Source organism: Piliocolobus tephrosceles, chromosome 1 (assembly GCF_002776525.5).
Source record: "Piliocolobus tephrosceles isolate RC106 chromosome 1, ASM277652v3, whole genome shotgun sequence".
Classification (NCBI taxonomy): domain Eukaryota; kingdom Metazoa; phylum Chordata; class Mammalia; order Primates; family Cercopithecidae; genus Piliocolobus; species Piliocolobus tephrosceles.
Genome location: NC_045434.1, coordinates 144403247 through 144427022, shown reverse-complemented (window position 1 = coordinate 144427022; position 23776 = coordinate 144403247). Strand labels below are relative to the sequence as shown.

Here is a 23776-nt window from a genome sequence, read left to right as displayed (position 1 = left end):
TCAAAAAAAAAAATTAATTAAAAAAAGAACTTGACTAACTGTTCCAGATTAAAGGAGACTGGAGAGACATAAAATGCAATGTATGATCTTTGATTTTAAAAAGCTCTGAAAGTAATTATTAAGGTAATTGACAAAATTTGATTGTGGACTGTAAATTAGATAACATATTAATGTTAAATTTCCTAATTTTGATCATTGTAACTGCAGTTAAGAGAATACCCTAGTTCTCAGAAAGAAAAGTCTGGTGGTATCCTAGATCTAATTCTGTTCTGTGGAACAACTCATTACAGCCCTGCATTACCTGAAAACAACTGTCCCCTTCCCTCCTTCACTCATTCCTATAAAGCCTTCCTTCTCCACAGAAAGCACTCTCAATTCCTTCAAAGGTTTTCATGGGTTACCCTCCTGACATATCTATCTTTTCATTTACTTTTCTTAAAGTGTAGCTTTCAGAAATAAGGCCAACATTGTAAATGTGTCCTAACCAACATGGAATAAATATTATATCCCTTATTATGGACAAAATCCTATTAATGAAGCCTGGTAGTTCTTTTTTTTTTTTTTTTCTTTTTTAAGCAACTCACCAGTTGGATGTCTGAGACCATATAAACTCAAACTCCTAATAATATACAATCAATAAACCCTATTTATTCTATCTCCAAAATGTCTCAAAAAACAAACAAACAAACAAACATACTATCTACTCTTTCTGTTTTATTGTTATTGCTCCAGCTCAGGCCATCGTCATTCTATTTAAACAACTGTAGTAGCCTAAGTAGTAGCCTAATGAGAGAATCTCTCATTCCAATCTACTCTATTTGCCCACAAATATACCTGTCTTCATAAACACTGACCTGAATCTGATTTTTCAGTACCTTGAAGAATCGGGACGGAAAGAAAGCAGATGACTTTCTCTCCTCCTCAATTCCTAGAAAACTCTTATTCCTCAAAGGCCAATTCAATGATCCATCAGAATTAACTGCTCTCTACCTTGCTCCCATAATGCTTAATAATTCTATCATAAAATCACAATGTATAGTTTGATACATCTATATTCTCTATTCAATTATAGGCTCCTTGAAGGAATAAAGCAATACATTTTTTATTCTCTTAGTACATACAATGCCTTAACATTGATTAATTGAACAAAATTTTAATCATATAACTTTTTCTATCTGAATTCCATATTTTTTTATTTCCACACTTTTAAGCAGCTCACACTACAGGTTTCTGCCCGTAGTTTCAGACAGAACTTACAAGTTGTTTTAGTTATCCTTGCCAGCTAAATTGTTCTGACATTTTATAAGCACAACTGTACATTTATTCAAAATATTAATGAAAATATTAAAATGGACAACAAAAAGTAGCTTTTTAGATACTTCTCTCAAAGTCTGACATTAATTCCTGCTAACAGTATTTAAGAAAGTTTTTTTACACTATTAATGAAATGTTCTTAATGCTGATGAGCTAAGCCTGTATTTCTCTGCCTCTTTTCCAAGGCATACCTAGGAAAACAATCTCCAAAACTACTGCTTTCCTTTTTAAAAATAAGACTTTATGCTGTTCCTAGTCTTCTGGCATACTTTGTGGAACAAAAAATTAACAAAAGCTATCAATACCTCTCAGTTTCTTAATGTCTTTAAAATGATCTAAAACCTGTGCCATCAGCCAGACAGAAAATGGACTCCTGGAATCCAATCAAGTGGTGAAGTAATCTGGGTGAGGTTTACAAAACTTGATCTGGCAATAGAGTTAAAAAGCAATTACAAAAAAATTACAAAAGGTCTTAAACTTCAATTTAGAAGAAACCAACATCAACTTAGAGTTCCACTGTTACTATACTGACAATTTTTACTAACGGTTCATTATGTCCATCTGGGACATAAGAAAAACCACCTAGACAAAGGTAGTTTCCAAGGCCAATGTCAGGCTGATAAACAGTCTGTCAAGAGATGGTAACTGAACTGTGGACATAAAGTATGTCACAGGAATCTCAACTTGCTTAAGACAGCAAAACTGTTCCCGTACGGAAGTGACTGCCGAACCTCCACGATTAATTAGAATATTGAAATTAAGTATATCAAACTCATGATACCAATACTGTGTGGTTTAAAACTATCCTAAATATTTTTTAAGTCCTTATAATGTTGAAGAGAATTTTAACATTATAGATGATGATAGTTTCTAAATTTAAAATAGAAACTGACTTCACACTTATGATTTTAAGGTTAAAAGTGTAAGAATATTTAGCATAGTCAATAAGAATACTGGAATGTTTAAGAAAATTTGTGGGCCGGGCGCGGTGGCTCAAGCCTGTAATCCCAGCACTTTGGGAGGCGGAGACGGGTGGATCACGAGGTCAGGAGATCGAGACCATCCTGGTCTACATGGTGAAACCCCGTCTCTGCTAAAAATACAAAAAAAACTAGCGGGGCGAGATGGCGGGCGCCTGTAGTCCCAGCTACTCGGGAGGCTGAGGCAGGAGAATGGCGTGAACCGGGAGGCGGAGCTTGTAGTGAGCTGAGATCGCGCCACTGCACTCCAGCCTGGGCGACAGAGCAAGACTCTGTCTCAAAAAAAAAAAAAAAAAAATTGTGATTCACTATAAGTCTTCATTTATTAAATTTAAAATTTTAATATTTGCCAATTATAATTCAACAAAGCTAGAGAAAATATAAAATTTTAAAGTTTTAAAGTATTTGGGAAGCCGGGTGTGGTGGCTCATACCTGTGATCCCAGCACTTTGGGAGGCTGAGGCGGGCAGATCACCTGACGTCAGAGTTCGAGACCAGCCTGGCCAACATGGCAAAACCCAGTCTCTACTAAGATACAAAAATCAGCTGGGTGTGGTGGCACACGCCTGTAATCTCAGCTACTCCAGAGGCTGAGGCAGGAGAATCACTTGAGCCCAGGAGGCGGAGGTTGCAGTAAGCCGAGATTGTACCACTACATTCTAGCCTGGGAGACACAGTAAGACTCCATCTCAAAAACAAATAAAGTATTTGGGAAAATCCTACTTGTTGAAATTTACTCCACAAGGAATAGTGCTTAAAAATAAAACAGTATATCAAATGTATAAATATAGGGAATGTACTTAAGCAGCAGTAGTACTGGTAATAGCTAACATTCACACTGCAATGTTCCTAGGGCTCACAATCTTGTTCCAACACTTTACTGTATACATTCATGCATTCTGGCATGTTGGCTCACGCCTGTAAACCCAGCACTTTCGGAGGCCAAGGCGGACAGATCACTTGAGGTCAGGAGTTTAAGACTAGCCTGTTTACCAACATGGTGAAACCCTGCCTCTACTAATAATATAAAAATTAGCCAGGTGTGGCAGTGCACGCTTGTAATCCCAGCTACTTGGGAAGCTGAGGTGGGAAGATCGCTTAAACCCAGGAGGCAGAGGTTGCAGTGAGCCAAGCTCGTGCCACTGCACTCCAGCCTGGGCAACACAGAGCCAGACTCCATCTCAAAAAACAGTAACAAGATAAATACTTATATGGACTAAACGTGTCTGTGTCCCCATTCATGTGTTGAAATCAGTCTCAAAAAAAAAACAATAAATACATTCATTCATTCAGCAAGTATTCACTGACCATCTACCATGAACTAGGCATCATTCCAAGCTCTAATAACTGCAGCAGAAGAAACATAATCCCATCCTTCATGGATCTTATATTCTTAGAAGAGACAAACAAATATCAGGTATGATCATTACTATTAAGAAAAACCAGGGAAAGTGAAGGAAGAAGATACTATTTTAGGTAGTATAATGAGGTTCACACGAATGAGCACCATTCACATTGAAGTCTATGTAAATGATGTCCCTTAAAAACTCCTTCAGGGAAAACCTTTCTAGCTGAGGTAACATTTGAACCAAAGAAAGAAGGGAACAGGCCATGAAAATATTTGAGAAGAGTATTCCAGGAAAAGAAAACAAGTATAGATGCCATTTTACCCAAGGATATTTTAAGGGAGACTTAATCTGTTCAATTATAATTACTAGGCTATGAATCAAAGTCCTCCCTCACTTAGAAAAAGTGTTCTTCATTTATAGTTAATGTGCTAGTTAATGGAATAAGAAAATACATAAGTTGAACTTGAAGACAAGTTTTTACATTGATGATTTTACTCAATATTTTAGAAAAGCAAACATTGTAAACAGCTCTACAACCAAAAGCAGCCACTGATATCAATAAACTCAAACTGACACTTCATTGTTCTAAGTATTTTACTGGAATTGGAGCTCTAAATTTCCTTAACGAAAGTAGATGCTCTTTATCATGTAACATACCAAGGAATAAAACTTCGTCTTTAAACAGCTTTTTCTTAACCATCTCCCTTCCAGTATGAAAACCATTCTCCTACACATAAAACAGAAGTTGGGCATTTCTCATTATTTATCTCCCTAATCAAAAGGCTTCTTTCTTCCTTATTGATGTTGCTTTGAATTTGGCGGAAACTAGCCCTTTTTATTGCCCTTAAACATTTTTACAACCCTCACCTCATTCCAGCTCTATCTAGCTTATATTCTTATATTCTATCTATTCTTATATTACAGATCTATCTAGCCTACCCACATTCCTAATTACCTTCCTTTTTTGCTACCCATTTCCTCTTCATACATTACAGATTGTGAATGGTCTATTAAGTGAACGAAAGACTGTTTCCTAGCCCTAAACACTACTGTGCACATCACTTTAAATCCTATCAATAAGTCAAATGATTTTTTAAATTAACCTTATATACAATTAGTTAAATGGGTATCTTTTTCTTTTTTTTTTTTTTTGAGAGTCTCGCTCTGTTGCCCAGACTGGAGTGCAATGGCGTGACTCGGCTCACTGCAACCTCCACCTACTGGGTTCAAGTGATTCTCCTAACTCAGCCTCCAAGTAGCTGGGATTACACGCACCTGCCACCACGCCCGGCTAATTTTTGTATTTTTTTGTAGAGACACAGGGCTTTGCCATGTTGGCCAGGCTGGTCTTGAACTCCTGACCTCAGGGGATCCGCCCACCTCAGCCTCCGGAAGTGCTGGGATTACAGGCATGAGCCGCTACAGCCGGCTAATGGGTATCCTTGATATGTTTTTCTTTTGAAAAAATTTACTTATGAGGAAGTCATATTAATTTCTTTACTCATGTTTTTCTTCCCCAATGGAATTTTTTTTTGAAATTTTAATAACAGGTTTCATTTTTAAGAGCCTTCTATCAATATTGATTGCTTAAACTATCTGTGGTCATCACCAGTTTCTTTTCTGAACTTTCTGAAACCTGCTTTTCTGGGAATTGCTATCTAAGATAAACTCCAAGCCAGCACAGAATGATCACTACCTTTCAATTCCCATCATTTCAATTTCTAGCTGGGAGGCATGGAAAAGCATGGGCTTTGGAGTCAGATATTTGTCACTTACTAGCTGTGTGACAAACTTCTCTGAGCCTCTGTTTCCATGTCAATAAACTAACAAATAGCATTTACCGAGCATCTATTTTATATCAAGTACATTATATACTCTCTATATACGTAGAAAGTACCATATCTATTTATAATAAGGAAAACAAAGCTTAGAAATAAGTAACTTGCTTAACATTACAGAGCTCATATGATCGCACCACTGCATTCCAGCCTGGGTGACAGAGCAAGACCCTGTCTCAAAAAAAAAAAAAAAAAAAAAGTTACAGAGCTCATAAGTGCTAGAGCCAGGATTTAAATCAAAGTCTATCTGATTCCAAGTCCATGTTCTTTTTACTACACCACAAAAAAGTGACTATAAAAACAGTCCATTTGCTCAAAACAGATGTTCAATAACAGTTAATTCTATATCTAAGTGTTCTTCCTTGTTGGTAAGAATCAACTTCATACTAGCAATTCTCTTCAACTTTTAGGAGGTTAAACTGCCAAAAAAAACAAGAATTTATCAGAAGCTCTGATCATCTTTATTATTAGTGAATTATTTAATTAATCAAAACCAAAAACTGTATCAAACTATGCCAAACATATTCTTCAGATATTTCTGTGCTACCAAAAAAAAAAAGCTTTATGCACAACCATATCCGAAGTCAGCACACTGTGTGATTATTCATCCCCAGAGTTCTTAAAATACATACCTTGTAGACATAAAGCTCTTAAAAGAAAGTGTCATTCTTGAGAGGCATTCAGATCAAGACAACGGAGACACACAGTAGTTTGCCAGAATCCAAATAACCACTACAGACAAGAACTCTGAGGTTGTCAATATCTTCATGGAACTATAGATATTAAGTTTCTCTTAATTATCTTCTCTTTCTCTTCTCCCCACTTCTTTTTCATACATTACATAGATTGTGAATGGTCCATTAAGTGAATGAAAGAACATTTCCTAGCCCTAAACACTACTGTTCACATCACTTTAAATCCTGTCAATAAGTTAAACTGATGTAAGCAAACAGAAATTAAGAGCTAGAATAGCATTAAACTTTCTCAGTTTTCTTTTTCTTTTTTTCTTTTTTTTTTTTAAGATGGAGTCTCGCTCTGTTGCCCAGGCTTGAGTGAAGTGGTGCAATCTCAGCTCACTGCAACCTCTGCCCCTCCAGGTGCAAGCGATTCTCCTGCCTCAGCCTCCAGAATAGCTGGGATTACAGGCGCCCACCACCACGCCTGGCTAATGTTTGTATTTTTAGTAGAGACAGGGTTTGTCCATGTTGGCCAGGCTGGTCTTGAACTCCTGACCTCAGGTGATCCACCCACCTGAGCCTCCCAAAGAGCTAGTATTACAGGTGTGAGCCACTGCGCCCCGGCCTCTCAGTTTCTTAAAAGTTTAAAAAGGTTTATAGATTACAGTTTATAGGTAGCTTTTATTACTAAGAACTTCTAAAATGCACCAGCTGATTTAAAAAAAAAAAAAAGAAAAAAAACTGTTAATAGGCTGAAGGTGGGAATGACTTACAACAGGTAAAAGAGATCATTTTGGTGTGACAGAAATGTTCTAAAACTGGATTGAGGTAATAGTTGCATGGCACTGTAATTTTACTAAAAAGCACTGAATTGTGCACTTAAAAAGAATATGATTAAGAAATTCCCCCAAAAAACCTATTAATACAATAAATATTGTGACCCCACCCCAAATTACTCCCTTGAAATTAACACCAGTATTTAGGTCTATTATCAGGCAAATCTCCATGTTTTACTTCAATCAAACTCCAAAGCATAATTTTAGTACATGGGGGCCTCCAGATACTGAATTGCATTGTTATCCTCTTTACTAAACCCATACAATTCTAGAACATTAACAGCATGCAAAAAAAATTTTTTTCTTTTTTTTTTGGGACAGTGTCTCGCTCTGTCACCCAGGCTAAGTGCAACGGCATAATCTCGGTTCACTGCAAGCTCCGCCTCCTGGGTTCAAGTGATTCTCCTGCCTCAGCCTCCCTGAATAGCTGGGAGTCCAGCACGTGTGGCTAATTTTTTGTTTTAGTAGAGACGGGGTTTCGCCATGTTGGCCAAGTTTGTCTCGAACTCCTGACCTCAGGAGTTCTGATCCTCAGGAGGCTGATCCGCCCACCTCAGCCTCCCAAGTGCTGGAATTACAGGCATTATGAGCCACTGCACCTGGCCGAGCATGCAAATTTTCACCACAAACATTAACCAGTTTAAGAGTTGCCTTACTGAAATTACACACAAAAACAAAATCTATTAAGGCAACAGAGTCTGGATGGATAACAACATCCTGATGAACAGACTTCTATGAAAATTATCAGAATCAAACTGGAGTAGTAGTAGTGTTTTGTTTTTTAATAAAACAAAACAAAATGAAACAAAACAAAACCCACCCTGACAAACAGCCAGGGAAGGCCATGAAGGAAGGGCTCTCATGAGGAATGCATGATAAAAACTATCACAAAAGACTCTGCAAAAACTACCACCTTATACAAAACGTGACAAAAAAAAAACAAGCCAGGAGCATGGTACATACACATCTGTAGTCCCAGCTACCCAAGAAGCAGGAAGATTGCTTGAACCCAGGAGTTCACATCTAGCCTGGGAAGCACAGCAACACTCTGTTTTTTGTTGTTGTTGTTGTTGTTGTTTTTGGGGGGGGGGTGGTTTTAAACTTCTATGAGGACATCTGCCCAGCAACTGCCGGTCCAACCTCAGAATGGAGGTACTTTACTTATTGACCCTTGCAGCCAAGAATAATTATCTCAAAATAATTAGGAAATCCTCCTCACTTTTCCTTTAAAAACTTTTGTCTTCTTTTACCTCCCTGTATATGCACGTGGTTTACTATAGCAACAATATTCCCACTCCAATGCCCTATTCCCAAATAAACATCATTTTCGTATAGAAAACCTCTGTTATTTAGGTTGACAAGACCAAAGTATTCAAACCACAGCTGTTTCCACTTCTGATTGTTCTGGTGAATATAAGACTTGAAAAAAAATTCAAATATCACTGTAAAATGTAATACCAAAAAAATTCATTAGAATATAATCTATGGCACTGGAACAAGGACAGACATATATGCACACAAATGGTACTGAAGATACATATGAAGATAGCACCTCAAACTCCAAAACTCCACAGTTTGAGTGCTGAGGTTCAAATCCCAAACCCTGCATTTAGCACCTGTGCGACACCAAGCATGATACTAAACCCCTTTGCTTTATTTATAGAATGAGGGTTACAGTAACCCTCTGTATAAGGTTGTAGGGAGTACTAATGATAATGAATAGAGTATCTAGCATGTATCTGGCCCACAGCAAATGTCCAATAAATTTTAGTTATTAGTATTACTTTTGTAATAGTTTTTAAAATCACCTAAAGCAGCTCTTTTCAATCTTCAATATACATACAAACCACCTGGAATCTAGTTACAGTAGTTCCCTCCCCCCATCCACAAGCGATACATTCCCAAGATCCCCCCACTCCCCTTCACCCCTCTCCCGCCCCTGTGGATACCTGAAATTGAGGATAGTACCAAACTGGATATATACTATGTTTTTTCAGTCTGATAACTGAGATGGCTACTAAGTGATTAACCAGTGGGAAGCATACAAAGTATGGACACCCTGGACAAAGGGATGATTCACATCCCAGGCAGGACCAGAGGGACAATAAGAGATTTCATCAGGATACTCAAAAGGGCACACAGTTTAAAACATTGTTTATTTCTTGAATTTCCCATTTAATATGTTCAGTCCAAGGAAAGCGAAACTGAAGATAAGAGTGCAGGAGAGACTACTGTAAAATGAGATTCTGATATTCAGAATCTGTTATATGAGAGGTCTGGAGTGCAGTGTGAAATTTGAATTTCTAGTAAATTCCCTGATAGGTGCCACGGATCTATAAAGTTACAAGGATGGTTGTCAAACTTTAGCACACACCAGAATCCTCTAGTGGTCTAGTTTAAAACACAGATTTCTGGGTTCCATCTCCAGAGTCTGAGAAAATCTGCATTTGTAAAATTCCCAAGTGATGCTCTGCTGCTATGCCCAGAACCATATACTGTATTGAGAACTATTGATCAAAGGTTCTCATCTAGGATATGTATCAGAATCACTTGTGGGGTTTTTGTCTGTTCATTTTGTTTTTTAATGCAGATACCCTGACTATACCCAAGTAGTGCTACAAAGTGTGGTCTCCTGACCTACTAAATCTGAAATTCTAAGGGCAGAGCCCAGCAATCTATTATTTAAAACAAGTAACTTTCAGGCGATTATGATGAATGATAAATACTGAGAACCACTGCCATATATCTACAAATAAATCAAAAGATCCTTGGTGACATTCTCCTAAATAAACAAAGAGAAGTAGCTACCTATGTGCTTGGCTTAGGTCAAACTGGAAAATGCTCTGACTAGTTCACTAGGTAGGAACGGCATTTATTCAAATTTAGAAGTAACTCTATAACCATTACAAAAGTCAGTTAATCTCTCCCCCATTCTTCAGGAGATAATGTTTCCCTATGGCATGACGATGTTTCCCCCAAGTCAGACATTTAAACCCTCCAAATTAAAAAACAAATTTTTTTTTTTTAGAAATTAGGCTAAAACTTTACAATCATTTAATTTCCACAAAAGCTCGGCAAATAAAAGATGACTGAAGTACAGGACTGCTAAGCATACACATTACTCTTAATCATGACCAAAATATCTAATTTCAACAACTATTTGCCATTTATAATATTCTGGCCCTAACACTTACTGACTGAAATAACCAAAATTCGCTTATAAAGGAAATTAAGCCTTTATATTAATTATATTAATTATATGCACATATCATCCAGGCATATCATAACCATAGGACTTATATGAAAGAAAAATTATGTGCAGGAATACAGTCATAAATCTATGACTTTCCTTAAAACTAAGAAAGTGAAATGGGACGAAAATACTAAAGGAGAACTCCTGAGAAGAAAGCTGCACTTTATGGCCAGGCAGGGTGGCTCACGCCTGTAATCCCTACACTTTGGGAGGCCAAGGCAGGCAGATCACCTGAGGTCAGGAGTTCGAAACCAGCCTGGACAACATGGAGAAACCCCGCCTCTACTAAAAATACAAAAATTAGCCGGGCGTGGTAGTAGGCGCCTGTAATCCCAGCTACTCGGGAGGCTGAGGCACAAGAATCGCTTGAACTCAGGAGCTAAAGTTTGCAGTGAGCCAAGATTGCGCCACTGCTCTCCATCCTGGGTGACAGAGTGAGACTCTGCCACACACACACACACACACACACAAAAGTTGCACTTTACACTTGAAGCTAGCCTGAAAGGGGTTAATAAGCTGGTAAGGCTCTTAGTTGATTCCCAATATTTTACCAGCCTTTTGATTTTATAATCTACACACCACAATGTTGTACTGTTCATGAACATAAAAATTGTACTGTTCATAAATGTAAGTATTTTGAAAGTAAAGTGGCTTAAACTTAAATTGGAATCTTTTTCTTGGTGGGGAGGCTCACAACATGCTTTGAAATAACTGAAGATACTACATGGTCTCATAAAAATTAGAATGGGAATCACGCTTGAGGAATTCAAAGAATGAAAAGAAAGCTACCAACTCATAAGATAAAAGTCCAAATGGCCATTAGCTGGCCAGGAATCCTGTACTATAGTTTTTAAAATAAAATTTTTAAGTAGGAAAAAACAAAACAAAAGCAACTGAAGTACTGCATAAGCCATCAGTGACAAAAATTTTAAAATATACTGTTTACCCAAATAGCATTAAAATACAAAAGAAGGCTACCACAGAGTCTAAAACAAAGAAGGCTTTTATTTGATGTCCCCTCCTAGGAGTTCTTGAAAACTATGAATGCCATGAGAAAAATGTCTAAGTGTTGAGATCTCCAGGTACAAATCAGGTTGAGTTATAGGATTTCTCAGGTTACTCATATTAGAACAGGATGAAGACACAATAAAACAATTGAATCTCACAAACATAACATTGAGCAAAAAAGGCCAAACACAAAAACAATACATACTGTATAAATCCTAGGCTCAAAAGCAAATAATTCTATGATACTAGACATCAAAAGTGGTTTCTCTTGGTGGGGGGTGGCACCTAGGGACCATTAATGACCGGAATAAACACAGAAGTTTTTGGAGTTCTGACAGTGTTCCTCTTAGTGACGGTTACACCAGTGTGTTCACACTGAAAATTCACTGAGGTGTACATTTATGAGAACTTTCTACGTGTACTAGACTTTAATTGCATTTACCTTTATTTAAAAAGAAGGAAAAAGAGATTTCTCCTTAGGAAAAGACACATTGGCCAGGTACAGTGGTTCACGCCTGTAATCTCAGCACTTTGGGAGGCCGAGGTGGGCGGATCACTTGAGGTCAGGAGTTCAAGACCAGTCTCGCCAACATGGCGAAACCCCATCTCTACGAAAAATACAAAAATGAGCCGGGCATAGTGGTGCATGTCTGTAGTCCCAGCTACTCAGGAGGCTAAGTCAGGAGAATTGCTTGAAATCAGGAGGCAGAGGTTGCAGTGAGCCAAGATCATGCCACTGCACTCCAGCCTGGGCAACAGAGTAAGACTCGGTCTCAAAAAAAAAAAAAAAAAATTACTGCAAAAACACCATAAAAATCTACATACGGTGAAGACAGTTCAGGTAAGAATTATAGGTTTGGGGTGGGGAGTGGAGAGTTAATATACAGAAGTATTACATCCCCAATAATCTATGGAAATTAAAAAAGTAAATAAAAAAAAGAGAAAGTATTACAAAGTTCTTCAAGGGCTATCAGTGGATAAATCTCACACACACCCCTTTGCCAGGAGAAATAATCTTGGTAGTTCCCTCTATAATACAGCCAAGCCACCTAACAGCATTATTTCGTTTTATTTATGAAACACATCCATCTGCTTTCCAATGGGAAAGTGTGTAACAATGGCAGGATCTATTTTCCTTGAACTTCCGACCAATTAAAAAAAAACTTTAAAAACTAGTAAGGAAGGTAAATAGTGCCAGAGTATAATTAGCAACTCTATTTCCTGGATCATTTCAGTGACATTTTGAAAAAGCAACTCATCTCTCATGGGGCAGCAGAATTTCAATAGCAAAAAAGGTGTAAGTTAGTTCCAATCCCTTTAAATCTCACCATAACCCAAGATAGAAGGAAATTACATCACATTGAATTGTTCATCTTCAATTCTCTGTAGGTGTTCTTTAAGCACAGGACACACTTTTTTTTTTTCAAATATTTATTATTTTTTCACACTCAGAGTTACTTAATCTGGCTTTTCTTACTAGCATTATTGTAACCAGAAAAATCTGTGAACAAAAAACATTAAAACCATTTAATAAAATTAACAGCTTTGCAGCCATCACAATTTCAAAATGTAAACAAACATAAATACCTTTTTTCAATTATTTTGAGATCACAAATTATTTCATAACAGAAAAAAAAAGGCATCATAGTAAACAGTAACCACTTTCAGTATTAAAAACGCTCTCTTTGACATAGATACCTTCCTAAAGCTTACTTGAATGTCTTGTGTTATTAAATTTCAGTACATGTATCATATTGCTATCTCAACATTTGAAGAAGAAAGTTACTGTGATTCTGTAACCCAAGTGCTACAGCTTTAAATGAAAAATTTTAATATATTAGAGGTATATGATATCAAGTTGTATACTGCTGTTTAACACTCTAAGCATACATCCTAAACTGTTAATTTTAGAAGATAATTTCTCTAATTCCCCAAAATCTGCCAAAGTAGTTTTTCTCCTTACAGTTTGTTGTTGAGGGTTTTTTGACACAGGATCTCACTGTGTCACCCAGGCTGGAGTGTAGGGGCGCAATCTGGGCTCACTGTAGCCTCAACCTTTTGGGGTCCAGTGATCCTTCCACCTCATCCTCCCCAGTAGCTGAAACTACAGGCACAAGCCACCACACCAGGCTAATTTTGTGTATTTTTTGTAGAGACGAGGTCACACTACGTTGCCCAAGCTGGTGTCGAACCCCTGGGCTGAAGCAATCCTCCCACTTCAGTTTCCCAAAGTGTTGGGATTACAGGCATGAGCCACTGTGGCCAGCATAGTACTTTTAAGTAGTTTCATATTTTATCTCTGTTCAAGAAGGGGGAAATTTTCATTGAATGCAACTAAATTATGTGGCATGGAAAAATCTTATTTCAAATTTTGTCTGACAAGAGAAGGAATTATAAAACATTGTTTTGTTCAAAAATAAGCTTTATTATTCTCAACTTACAGTAATCTTAAAAATAAATAAGGAAACAACCACCACAGTAAGAAAGCCAAGGCAAAATATGTTAAACATATCATAGAATCATCTAAAAACAATATGAATGTTTTTAAGGACTGGGATAAAAATAAACAATTTAAAATAAAAATGATTAAAATGTAAAAATGAAGCATAACAAAAAAATGAGAAAAATTTAAAAATTAAATAAAGCATTATTTAAACAAGTTGAGAAAATTACCAATGTGGAGGAAAATATTTAAATTCTCATTTCACACCAATGCCAGATAAGGTAAAAACTTAAATTTATTTAAATCTAACTTAGAAAAACTAAACAAACAGAATTAAACCAATATTGTTTATTACAGTTCTAAAAAGGGAGGAATTTCATAAAATCAGTAGAACAAAATTATATCAAGATGTTTGGGCTGGGCACGGTGGCTCACCCCTGTAATCCCAGCACTTTGGCAGACCGAGGCAAGCAGATCACCTCAGGTCAGGAGTTCCAGACTAGCCTGACCAACAAGGCGAAACCCCATCTCTACAAAAATACAAAAATTAGCTGGGCACGGTAGTATGCATCTGTAGTCCCAGCTACTCAGGAGGCTGAGGCAGGAGAATCACTTGAACCTGGGGGATAGAGGCTGCAGTGAGCCGAGATGGTGCCACTGCACTGCAGCCTGTGCAATAGAGCAAGACTCCATCTCAAAACAAACAAACAAAAAGATGTTTGACTGCAATAATGTTAAAATCTATTTATTTTCAAAGATCACAAGATAAATACATCTATAAACATGCTTCACCTCAGTAATTAAAGAAATAAAGCACAATATGTCATACATCCCCATTAAACCTTTATAAAAAATGTTAAGTGTTGATGAGTGAAGGGTAACAACCACTCGAAAGAGAATACAAATTTATCCCTTTTCATTAATATTGTGCAGTATGTTTTAAGAGCCTTTAACATGTACCTAAAAAATCAATTCTGGCAACACACAAGAGAGAGATAATACTATATACAAGAAACGTGTATAAACATGTTCTTCGCATGGGGGGTAACATGATATGTTCACTGCACAGAATATTTTACAATCATTTATAATGATAGTTATTAAGATGTATTGTGAGAATGGGAAAGTGTTACCTAACAGTAGGTTAAAAAGCAGGACATCAAACTAAATGCTTTTACCCACAAATATGTAAAAAATATACATTAAAATAATGGAAGCAATATATCAAAATTCTAATAATAATTCTATTAATTCCCAAGATCTAATTCCTCAAGCCAGCTTTCAAAATCATTAAAATACATACACACACCTTATACACAAGTCAAAGACTATCTACTTTACCACTAATGGAAGCATAAGGTTTAAATTAACATACTAAATTAGACAGAGAAGGCCAGCAATGCAACGAAGAAAACTCACTACAAAAACCTGGCACCTTAGGACACTTAGGCTAATAGACTCAATACCAGGATTCAAAACTATACAACTGAATCATATGCATAGGTCATTTACTAATTCTAATTATCTGCTTTACTATTTTCTTCATTAGCAAATGTGCTAATCTTTAGGCAACTGGTTGTTCATTACTGATATCAAATATTAAATATAACAGAGTCTTGTTTGGGAGTTTCCTTGAAATATTAAGTAGAAAGATAAATAGGTTAAAATAATAAAATAAAACGAAGTTCCACACACAATAGTACCATTTTTATTTGGTATCATCTGATAAGGAGAGATCTACAAGTAAATTTTCCAGAAAACTGAAACGTAACATTTAATTAACAGAGTTTTGAAAATGTTTACTTTTATAGCAATCTCAAAAGACACCAATTTCTTACTTCCTTAAACATAATACACAGAAATAAAGGTTTATTATTAAAGTCATCATTGTCACACATCAACTTACTAGGATGCTCTATGATACTGTCATTCCTTCAGAAGTTAATGATTATAGGAGTGTATGTCTTTATGTAATGGCCTTAAAACACTATTCCACCATAGTTCCACCTACTTTTTAATAGTTCTTCCTTTTCCCCTGAAGATGTCATTTCAGCTGCCAATGTCCCTAACTCCAATGGCCAACACTGAAGATTTTTATCTGTGGACTACTTCCAATTAGTTGTTTCCTAATAAAGGCTAATGGCTTATTATACTTGGTTGCAGTCATTTTGAAGGCTTACAGATTTTTTCATGTCCAGGATTTCTGCTATGTTTCAAATGGCTGAGGTCATTAGCAATAAATGTCAGTTGAATCACTGACTCTATCTTACAAATATACCGGAGTTCCAAAAACAACAGTAATAATAATACCTGAATAGTTTGATTAATCACAAAGTGATAGTCTCCTCAGGGCAAGTTACTCACTCACTCCTCTCTAATAAGACAAAAATTACCTACATAAATGAGAAAGATCAGCTGAAAAGAAAAACAGAAAAAGTGAAAAGCAAAGGGTCAAACAAAATAATCAAGTCAAGACTTTGGACTTTGGGAAATATTTGCTGAGAGTGGTTTTCAGAGTACAATTATAGTAGTTATCAGAGCATTAACGACAGAAATTTGCACCAGAGTATACACCAAATCTCCAGTAAATACTACTATAAAAATGAAACTCTTCCAGCAACTATTCCTTGTAGGCAACTCCAAACTGAATTTTCGTATGAAATTTAGGTGTTTTTATTTTATTTTTGACCCATGGTCCCACTCTGTTGCCCAGGCTGGAGTGCAATGGTGCAATCACAGTTCACTGCAGTCTCAACCTTCTGGGCTCAAGTGATCCTCCGATCTCAGCCTCCCAAGTAGCTGGTACTACAGGCATGCACTACCACGCCCAGTTTTGTTTTTATTTTTGTTTTTTGGTAGAAACGTGGTCTGACTATGTTGTTGCTGGTCTCAAGCAATCCTCCCACCTCAGCCTCCCAAAGTGCTGGTATTATAGGCGTAAGCCACTCGGCCAGCTTAAGGTAACTTAAAGTTACAGGTTTGTGGAAACTGGCATGGTGTCAGACCTTAAGGAAAAAATTCAAGTGAGAACAAATCAGTATTATCATATTATCACTGTTACTAATTTCCTCTGATCACTGAAGTTCATTAGCTCTCATCATTTATATGACTGTAATAATTGAGAAAAATGAAAATTAAATTTCTTGGTTATTTAAATTTTACTCAAGCAAAAACAAACCATGTAAAAACACATTTTTCCTCTTCCTTGGATTTTTCTCAGTATATTTCTACCAAGTACAAATAATTTCGTGTCTGTAAAAGACTGGTAATTCCCAAGACCCACTACTGAAAAGTTTATAAAACAAAAGTCCTAAGAATAAGGAACATATATTATTTCATAGATCAGATGTACGTTGACTATTAAAGGCCGAGTTACCAAGCTAAATTTATGCAGACACCTTTGCAAAGGCCATTGTAGAACTGTGACCTTCAAACTCATTGTCACTTTCACAATTTTCTACTTCTACAAATAATAATAAAATGTACTTAACAAATGTTATTTAACAGAATAGCTTTATCTAAAGTAAAGAATTCACAAGGTTTCAATTAAGTATCACCTTAAGCTGCTGACTTTTATGACAGGAAATATCTAGCAATTCTGTGAACGGACCCAGAACTGTCTTAAAAAAATAGGAGGAGAAAGTTGCCTCAAATACTGACTCGGCTGTCCTCCAACTATTATGAGCCTAACTATTCTTGGACCATGGCTCTCGACTCACTGTCAACCTTCTACATTCCTCTTTTCTCCCCAACTTGTCCAATTCCATTTCAACATCAACCTCTACACTCCCAACATCCCCTTTTCCTCTTTCCAACATCATATCTCTCAACGCTCACTTCTATTCCTCAACATTTCTACTTGCACTGTTACAACAAAAAACCACATTGCCCAAAGAGTGGACACTTTTCTTGTGTGACTGGTCTGATAAATATTATTACTGGTAGGTTTAAGGGGGAAATTACAAAAACAACACTTACAAAATGATAGCCACTTAGCAACTTCAAGTATATATAGCTTTGTTTGTACCAACTACTGATATGTCAACCACTCTCCAATTGAGATCACTAAATTGCAGGGTCAGAACTACCATTTTCATCATACTGATAAACTTTTAAAACGTATGAAAAACTCCTATATAGTTAGGTTACAGTTTAGAATATATAATATATAAAGTTAAATATGTAACAAACATTAAACATAAAAATATAAAACTCAAGTGATAAAACATTAATTTATTTAAATATTGTTTTACATGTACTTTCTGTGCAAAGCTACCAAGCACAATAAATCAACTTTACTGCAAAAATAAGTCATTTGTGATATTTCCACAAGATTATACTACCAAAAAAATCAGTACAAACAAAAAAATCTGCTTTTTATCTAAGTATGCATACATGAGTCTTGACAAACAGGCACATACCACTAAACAAAAATTTAATTTGGCTAAAAAATATTTACTGATTGCCAATGTTGTGTTGACACACCAATAAAACAACACTTTCTCCCCTTCATTTAAGAAACAAAAACTAAACTAAAACATGGAAATATCTGGAATGATACAGAGCAACCACAAAGGCTGGTTACAGAGATTTAAGACTCAGGAATGGAACTTTGTGGTACCTTGAAATAAGTACTGTGTTACTCTATACTATATACCTCTGTATGAAGTGCAGGAAAAAAAAAAACTTCTGTAGTTTTAAAAAACAAACTATGACAGAATTAACTAGTCATTTGATTCGTTTTGTAATTAACTCCCCACTCCCTATTTAGTACTGCAACTACTTAAAATAAAAATCCAAACACTACTTAAGAATACGAAAAAACAAAGGTATATTGTAAATTGATTTCTGAGACATTAGGGAATTGGAGAGAAATATTAAATTAATTTCAAACTTATTTAAGAAAACTAAAGCTCAAACTCTGATACCAAAGTTTGAGTTTGCTCTTTACTAAAAAGTCGACCTGAGGCCGGGCGCGGTGGCTCACGCCTGTACAGTGCTGTAATCCCAGCACTTTGGGAGGCTGAGGAAGGTGGATCACTTGGGGTCAGGAGTTTGAGACTAGCCTGCCAACACGGTGAAACCCCGTCTCTACTAAAAATACAAAAATTAGCCGGGCGTGGTGAAGAGCGACTGTAAACCCAGCTACTCGCTACTCACTACTCGAGAGGCTGAGGCAGGAGAATCGCTTGAACCCGGGAGGCGGAGGTTGCAATGAGCCGAGATCGCCCCACTGCACTTCAGCCTAGGCAACAAGAGCGAGACTCCGTCTCAAAAAAATAAAAATAAAAATTCATATGAAACAGTCTGTTACCCTAAATATGTAACGTAACCATCCCTAAACATCAAAGATGGCAACGTCAGTAACACAGTGGTAATTAAAACCCTACCGATAACTGAGTTAATAGGCACGTACAAAATGATTAAAAGCAGGATTTTCTTCTGACGTTAGGTGCTATCAGAGACATAATGGGCCCTCCAAATACTGCCAAAAGTTACTGAAAATACGAAGTCAGGGTGATGAGCAAATGACACCCAGAGAAAAGAGATGGGAGGAGTTCTGTTTCAGGAGACTGGAGACAGGTACTGCAGCAGAAAACGCGACAAAATAGTTAACAGGTCTGGAATACTTTAGAAAATGGCAACAAGGGAAAAACTGACAAGAACGTTTTAAAGTAAGAGGAACGGTATCCAATGGAATCATCAGGTCTGCACGAGCACGGCTCCGGACTTCCAGTGAGTGGGACAGGGTGGAACTATCACTGCGTGGGGAGAAGCACCCGGCTGAGGGGTGCATATGCTTTTGCAGGTGGCGGAGCGCCCGCAGAGGGATGGGGAGGGCAGCGTTGCCTCAATGGGGTTACTGCGTTCCCTTCAAGACTATAGGAAGCTGATACAGCACGTATCCCGGCACCAAGAGGCACTCGCCCTGGGCCCCTCCCTAACGACTTGCCTTGTAGAAAGAGTTGCGGGTCCCAGGCCCCCGGAACCCAAGGCTCCGCCATCCAGGACAACTGCTCTGCCAACGAGGTCCCGCGAGAATCGAGAGATCTCGCGATACAAACACACTCGCATCTCGCGAGCTTCCTCTAACATGGCGGTACAGAAAAAAATCAGTATTTCGGAACTTAAAAAGCACTTCACTAACATAGTAGTGAACATTTAAAACACTGAGTAGGAAGTCTTTTCCGCTTCATATGTCTCCTCCTTTCCCCTTGTACAGAAGAAAAGCGGCAATCTTAAAAACTTCCGATTACCACGGTTATACTACACAAACACAGCGCAACGCGCTGCCTCAGCCGGCCTCCCTGTCACGTGGAAACAGATTTTCGGCGTGCCCATCACGTGGGCTGCCACTGAGCGAGCGCGCGCCCAACGCCCTCCCAGGAGCCCTCCCCGCCCCCCTTTCGCCCGCGCACACGTGCGCGCGCACCCCCGCCCCACGTGGGGGCTTCGCCGTCACAGCCGTCGCAGTCGTCGCCTCCAGCCCACCCCCTCCCAGTACTTGGCTCCAAATCCGGGTCCCAAGCCGATCGTTTGCCATCCCCATTCCCTCCCCCTTCATTCTCCCTCCCCCGTGTTTGGCCCTCACCACGTGCCCCGAGCTCCTGCTCACCTTTCACGCGGGGTCGGACGCCACGGGCCACTTGGGGAGGCGCCGCCGCCTTGGCCGCTCTCCGCCCCCGCCACGGCACTTGCTCGGGTGGCCACCGCTGCAGGAAGCTCGATAGCGGCGCCGCGGCGCTTCCAGGTGGGTCCCCGCCTCCAGCTCCTGCCACTTCCCGCAGCACCAGCGGCTCCTTCCGGTCCCCTCCTTTCTCCTCCTCGTTGGGACGGGCGGGCGGCGGCGGCGGCGACTGCTGCTGCTGCTGTTGTTGCTGCTGCTGCTGCTGCTGCTGCTGCAGGCGCGCTCACTACACCGCCTGCTGGTAACCGCGGCCCGTGCAGCGCCCGCGGGTCGGGGGCTGCCGAGGCCCTTCCCGGCCCATCCCTGCCCCTGGGCGAAGGTTGGTCTTCCGAGAGCGGGTTGCAGTCCATCCCTTGCAATTGTCCAACCTGGCCCTAGCAGAGGAAAAGCGTCCTCGTAGCTCCGCCGTTGGAAATCGGCTTCATCCTACCCTTTGTGGCCTCCTGAGAGATTTGTAAACCCCACCTCCCTTAGCACTGTGGTCCCAAGCCAGGAGAACATCCATATGTGTATTTATGATGATGCTTCTGCCTCTCCTCGTTCACCTCTGGCTTTCTAGCTGGTACCACACCACGCAAACTCGAACCACTTCGGGCCTTTGCGCTTGCTGATTTCTCTGGCAGAACATTTCCTCCAGATTTTTTTTAACTCGTCGATGTTCGATGCATATTTCAGGTCCCTTCTCAGAGGGCTGCCCAGACCACTGTATCCAAAAAAGTACACCTGCACCATTGCTGTAACTCTTTACCTGCTTTTATTTCTTCATAACAGTTACAACTTCCAGACCTTATTTATTTGTCAGTATCCTCACCACCAAGAATGTAAGATTTTTAAAAGCAGGGACTTAGTAAACTATTTTGCTCATTACTGTATCCCCAGAATTGTGCCTGGCACAAAGCAGTGCTCAGTAATATCAAAACAGATCTACCAACTATATTGAGCATGTAGGAAAATGAAGCCCAACACACATTAATGAAGATAAACAACATCATTTATGAGCTGTGGAAAAACAGCTAAACCTCCTTCCCTGGCTATAAAGATTATGTTCCAAAAATATAAAATCCAGTGGTAGAAGCCATTAACCGGCGCTCTTCTTTGACATTTGTCCAGTACTGCTTCATTACTTTTGTTTTCCTTTGGAACATTATTTTTTTTTAAGGCAAGTGAATACATGTTGTGCCTTCTTTTATGTTGCTAATAAAAGTTATTAAATTGTTTAAATGGTGTTTTGTATTTTAGCTTTGAGTTCAATTCAAAGTAACATCTACTTCAAGAAAAAGGGTTACATGTTTTTATATTAATTAACACATCAAGTATTTATTGAACATACCAGTGTTTCTGGGTGGCAGTATGTCAAAAAAAAAAAGGGGGGGTGGGCACGGTGGCTCACGCCTGTAATCTCACCACTTTGGGAGGCCGAGATAGGCAGATCACCTGAGGTATCAGGAGTTAAAGACTAATCTGGCCAACATGGTGAAACTTCATCTCTATTAAAAATAGAAAAAATTGGCCAGGTGTGGTGGCACACACCTGTTATCCCATGTAATCCCAGCTACTTGGGAAGCTGAGGCAGGAGAATCACTGGAACCCAGGAGGTGAAGGTTGCAGTGAGCCGAGATCGCGCCACTGCACTCCAGCCTGGGCAAGGGAGCAAGACTCTGTCTCAAAAATAAAAAAGGAAAGATAAAACATACTAGTGCCCTATACTAAGACTTACAAAAGTAAGCACGTTTCCCTAACTTGCTCTTTCTACTTATAGAGCCAAATTCTATTATAATAGCCATACTTAGCATGCTTTTGATTCCTATGTGCCAAGCCAAATGATGTGTACTTTTCTATGTTACCCTATTTTGGGCTTCTGACAATCCTATGAGATATATACTATTTGTGGTAGGCCTTGAGATGCACTTTTCAGACCCCACTTCAGGAATAAAGAACTGAGCTGCTGCCACCAAGAGTCATACCCATAGCAAGCCATAGGTTGTCAGCCCCTTTCAGGCACGCCAGTGTGACAGTGTCATAATGTTCTCAGAGAGGCCACATCCAGCGACTGATCAATGCAGGGATAAAAGGCCCAGCCCTCTCACCTCCATTTGGTACAATTCTGATGGATTTTCTCATCTCCTGCAGAACAACTTGCAGGATCAGCTAAGGCATTCCATTGAGACTTCATTGAAGCCTAGCTGCTTCTGCCCAATTCAGCTTTTCTTCCGTCCCACAAGTGATGATTCCAAAAGCATTCCCTAATAAATCTCCTGCACACTAGTCATGTAAGAGTGCGTCCCCCCGCCCACCATCTGGGAAGTGAGGAGTGCCTCTGCCCTGCCCCCCCACCCACCGTCTGGGAAGTGAGAAGCACCTCTGCCCTTCCCCCCCAAATCTGGGAAGTGAGGAGAACCTCTGCCCGGGCCCCCCACTGTCTGAAAAGTGAAGCGCCCTCCCATTGTCTGGGAAGTGAGGAGCGCCTCTGCCCTGCGCCCTCCCCGCCACCACACCCTCTGGGAAGTGAGGAGCCCCTCTGCCCGGGCCCCCCACTGTCTGAAAAGTGAAGAGCCCCGCTGCCCGCCCCCCCCCCCCCCCACCCACCCGGCCCCGTCTGGGAAGTGAGGAGCGCCTCTGCCCGGCCCACCCCATCGTCTGGGAAGTGAGGAGCCCTCTGCCTGGCCCCCACCCCGTCTGGAAAGTGAGGAGCGCCTCTGCCCGGCCGTCCCCAGCCCCCCATACACACACCCCATCTGGGAAGTGAGGAGCGCCTCTGCCAGCCGCTGTGCAACCCTCCAAGGGTGAAGTGACAGCCTTGTGTGTGATCTTTCTGCCCTCCCCAAGTTTGCATTTTCGACATTAAAGTTTACTTTTTAATTAAGTTTTAAATTGGAGAATATATAAAAAAAAGTGCAGGTCACTATAAGAATATGTCCATCTGCCCAAAAGTACATACATGTTCTAAAGTACTTCTGAGGAAGCAACATCCAATCTGAGATGAAGTATGCATTCACTACTTCTAAAGTGTGAATGCATTTAGTTGAGCAAAGGTGGGAAAAACACTCCAGAGAAAGAAAACAGTTGATGCAAAGCCCCCTACATGGGATGGAAGTTATTATTTATTTACTGTTACTACTTACTGTTGCCTGAAAGAAACCACTGTTTTTTTTTCCCCCTGTATATAAAATCTGATATGAAGTCATATATCCTAATTCACTGGATCATGAGCTTTTTTTCTATGTCATTAAATATTCTTCAAAAACCCCAAGAAATGGGCCAAGCATGGTGGCTCACACTTGTAATCCCAGCACTTTGGGAGGGCAATGTGGGAGAATCACTTGAAGTCAGGAGTTCAGGCCTAGTCTGGGCAACATAGCAACATCCCATCTCTACAAAAAATATTTTAAA

General features: G+C 39.3%; 1 protein-coding gene across 8 annotated transcripts in view; it reads right to left on the bottom strand.

Annotated features, from left to right (window-relative positions):
* The window catches only part of ZZZ3 (zinc finger ZZ-type containing 3), a 137816-nt gene extending 117246 nt beyond the window's left edge, over positions 1 to 20570 (bottom strand). For 4 of the 8 annotated variants that reach the window (XM_023209120.2, XM_031933819.1, XM_031933820.1 and 1 more), the window contains exon 1: positions 19652 to 19747. The gene's annotated coding sequence lies outside the window, so the exon portion shown is untranslated. Of the gene's footprint in view, positions 1 to 19651; positions 19748 to 20314 lie in introns of those variants that run through there. The other 4 variants (XM_023209110.1, XM_023209138.1, XM_031933818.1 and 1 more) reach the window with 2 other exon arrangements.
* Positions 20571 to 23776: the final 3206 nt, after the last annotated feature.